The sequence below is a fragment of the Cajanus cajan genome, chromosome 5, assembly GCF_000230855.2.
Source record: "Cajanus cajan strain Asha chromosome 5, NIPB_CcT2T_4, whole genome shotgun sequence".
NCBI classification, from domain to species: domain Eukaryota; kingdom Viridiplantae; phylum Streptophyta; class Magnoliopsida; order Fabales; family Fabaceae; genus Cajanus; species Cajanus cajan.
Genome location: NC_138521.1, coordinates 48,649,911 through 48,654,040, shown reverse-complemented (window position 1 = coordinate 48,654,040; position 4,130 = coordinate 48,649,911). Strand labels below are relative to the sequence as shown.

The 4,130-nt window shown below is 40.0% G+C and overlaps 1 pseudogene; it reads right to left on the bottom strand.

Moving 5' to 3' along the window:
* Positions 1–1,943: 1,943 nt before the first annotated feature.
* On the bottom strand, positions 1,944–3,508 carry LOC109816160 (CST complex subunit STN1 pseudogene; annotated as a pseudogene).
* Positions 3,509–4,130: the final 622 nt, after the last annotated feature.

Sequence of the window (4,130 nt, the reverse complement as noted above, 5' to 3'; positions counted from 1 at the left end):
ATGTTCTGACATGGAGAACATACATTGTATAATTGGAGGATCACTAGTGCAAAATTTGGATTTAAAATCGGACTTTTAAGATCGGTTATAAGGTAACCGATCTTAAAAGTGACGCGGTGGAAAATTTGTAAATAACATGAACACTTTTAAGATCGGTTAAATTTTAACCGATCTTAAAAGTACTTTTAAGATCGGTTATCAAATAACCGATCTTAAAAATTGCACTTTTAAGCGGTTCTTCAGTAACCGATTTTAAAAGTATCGTCAGAAATCTTTTATATTCCCCTCCATTCTCATTCTCTTTAATCTTTCCCTCCATTCTTTTTTTTAATCTGTGACGCTCTCATTTTCTAAAGTCTCCAATAAGGTAAATTTCGTTGTCATTTTTGTTTCATTTTCGTCTTCTCATATTCTTGTTGTGTTTCTTTTCGTTTTTTCATGCTTTTCTCGTCTCTATTTTCGTTGTTGGCTTAGCTTGGCTAAATTTCGGACCTAGAACGACCCGTTGTGCAAGGAGAACGGGCCGTTCTCCCTTGAGTACGGGCCGTTCTCCCTTGAGTACAGGCCGTTCTCCATTGGGAACAGGTCGTGCTCCCTGGAGAACGGCTGGTACTCAAGGGAGAACGGGCCGTTCTCCAATGGGAACGGGCCGTACTGATAATTAAATTTTAAGCCTTTTGATTAGACTGGAACGGCCCGTTCTAGTTTTGGAACGGCCCATTCCAGTTTAATTTTTTTCCCAGCCAGACTTTTAAGATCGGTTATTAAACAATCGATCTTAAAAGTTAACTTTTAAAATCGGTTATTTAACTGATTTTAAAAGTCTAACTTTTAAAATCGGCTCTTTCAAAATCGGTTACAAAACCGATTTTAAAAGTGAAAAATAACCGATTTTAAAAGTCTTTTTTCACTAGTGGATGGATAATTTAGAGCTATTGTAGTCATCCATTTCTAATGGATGGTGGAAGTTAAAGACATATGATCTTTTGACTTGATGTTTTGTATTGTGAGATTAACTTGATTGTTTAGTTATTTTTGGTGTATATAGATTTATATATTCTAAGACTATAATCTCATAAGAAAATTGTATTTTATTGCTTCAGTAGCTAGGGATTACTTTAGATTCCAATTAATGACTGAGATTATGAGTATATACATATTGTACACATGGATGATGTTTAGATTTTTGTTGCATATAAACCTATGATAAATGATTTATTTTTCTATTATGTTATTTACTGTTGATGGGTAATTTGTGCCGATTTTTACCTGTTGGACCATTAATTACAAGTTTATTATATGACGTGTTGTGTCACACAAGGTGGTTACATTCTTCGTGACAAAGTTAGCCCTTACATAATTAAGTAGACATAATTTGTGTGACTAAGTCGGTTTATGACCGACATTAGTATCTTGCTTTGGTTTTGTCGGTTTGTAGAGTGGCTTGGAATTATGCTACACTACATTGGTGTAGTTGATACCATATCTATATTTCTTAAACTGTAATTACTTTCGAAACAGTAGTCTCCAAATTGGGATGAAGCAAAACTAGTGTCTTATAGGATTAAGCATATAAGTTTAATTTTGTTTTGTGGAATCTTCATCCTTCTTTGCCGTGAGACAATTTTGCCATCTTTGACGAATAGACCATGGTACAATTAGAACATTCTTTAAAGTTGCTAAATCAAGTTGGGAATCACACTCCACCCACAAATTATGCCATTCATATATCATAAGCAAATTCAGTGACCAACATAGTCATAATCAATTCAGCATATAAAACATCCTTAATGCTAATAAAACCACAAAACCCACCCAAGAAAAACTTCATTATGATCATAAAAAAGATCATCACAAGCAACAAATTCAGGAGAGCCTCTAGTACCACCATTTGAATTACACTTCACAAAACCCTAGGCTAAAGGGTTTCAATCAACTTGTTTAACTAGTATAGAGGTTTTTGAGATTGGATAGAGACTAGAAATTGTTTCAATATGCGAATATCATTTCAATAATGTGAAATATGCCCTTTCGCAAGAGAGCTAGACATTTTCACTGCAAGATTCACTACTACAAAACACGCTATCTACATCGGTTCTTTAACATCATCTACATCGGTTATAAAACCGATGTAGAAGAAGGAGACGTAGTAAATGTATATAAATCTACATCGGTTATATTATAACCGATGTAAATCTATACCCCTCTAGCTGCCACCGAGAACTGCGTCGTCGCCGTCACCGCCTTCCAATTGTCCCTCTATCTGCTCCGCCTTCGGATCCACCTCCACCATCATCCTCCAAGCCAACACCACTCTCCAAAGCCCCAACAACACCTTCCAATTGCCCCGCTATCTGCTTCGCCTTCGGATCCACCACCATCATCCTCCAAGCCAACACCACTCTCCAAAGCCCCAACAACACCTTCCAATTGGGCCTCTTTACCTTCTCCCTATCCCCATCCCCAGGCCCATCCAACTACGACCTCGCCATCTGTGGTGGTGGTGGTGGCGGCGCAGAAGAAGAAGACAACGAAGGCAAAAGATTGTAACAGTTGCGAGCCAAGAAGATGCAATTGACGCGGTGCAGGATCTCGGCGTTGGGGTCTCTCTCGAGCATGACGTCGGAGACGGTGACCTGCACGGCGCCCTTGTAGCATCCGAGCCTGCCTCTGACTCGACCCACGAAGCCGAGCGTGAGGAGGGCGGCGAAGTGCTCGGCGAGGTCGTGGCGGTGGTGGCGGGTGACGGAGGGGGAGTGGCGGTTGTTGAGCCAGGGCAGGCAGGGGACGCAGCCGGTGCCGTCGTCGATAGCGAAGCAGAGAAAGAGGCCGGGCTTGAGGTCGCGGAGGGTAACGGAGCCGAGGGTTTCGACGCGTGAGAGAGGGATTCCTCTACGGGAGAAGGAGGGAGATTGGGTGAGAGAGAGGAGATCGAAGGCGAGGAGTTTCACGTGCGTGTTACACCATCCGCCACACCTCCCTCCCTAGCCCAAACACAATCTGGGTCGCAGGCGCCGCAGAGGAAGTTGAAGGGAACAAGGAAGTTGAGGAAGGAAAGGGAGAGGATTAGGGTTTTCACGGGGTGCTATACTACATCGGTTATATTGAAAACCAATGTAGATATACTTTAAATATTTACAAAATTGCCACCGCGCATTTAAATTTACATCAGTTTTGTACATAACCGATGTAAATTTGCTTTCATATTTACGAATATGCCACTGCATGCAATTTTTACATCGGTTCTACCTAAACCGATGTAGAATTAACGATGTAGAATACTCACTTTCTAGTAGTGATTATCATGGAATAGATTGGTTGAAATTAAAATCTCTATTTCTGAAGCGAACACCGTTTCTTCTAAGCCAGATAAGGCAAACAACATATGAACCAAAGCAGATTTCAACACCTCCCAAACTTGAGAACTCCTATTCCTATCCAGAAAGCTCAACAAACCTTGAGTAAACACCAAATCAATAGGGTGCTGAATAATATTCTGAAGCCACATCCATAAAGATTGGCAAAAGGACAATGACACTAGTGCAAAAATAGGCTACTACGTCACCTAATTTACGTTAGCAAAACGAAAATACGACGTTATAAAAACGCGGTGACAGTTTCGTAAATAAAGAGTCACTAATTTACGTCGGACCTCCCCCCTGTCCGACGTAAATTAGTGATTATATGCCCCAACGTTTCACTCTCTTCCCGCGTGCGCCTTGTTTGCAAAAACTGTCTAAGTTTCTCTCGTTCGTTCTCTCGTTCGTTTGTTTGCATATTCGACGTTTCTCTAAGTCTCTTAGAGCTACACATTCAACGTTTGAGGTAAGTTTCATGTACGCATTATTTTTTAAATTTTCTGTTAGATGTTCATCTGGAACGGCCCGTTCTGCAACTAGAACAGGCCATTTTTTTTGAATTTTTTATTTGTTAATTGTTGATCTGGAACGACCCGTTCTGATTTCCGAATGGGCCGTTCCAGATGCATTAAATAAGGACTTTTTAGGCATTGACCTTTAGTTTACCATCGTATTAGTAGAAATATTTATTGATTTTATCCGAAATTACTATCAATTTTTAGGGTTGTAGTTTAGGTTAGAAAAATTATGAATAACTGAGTCAATAGTAAA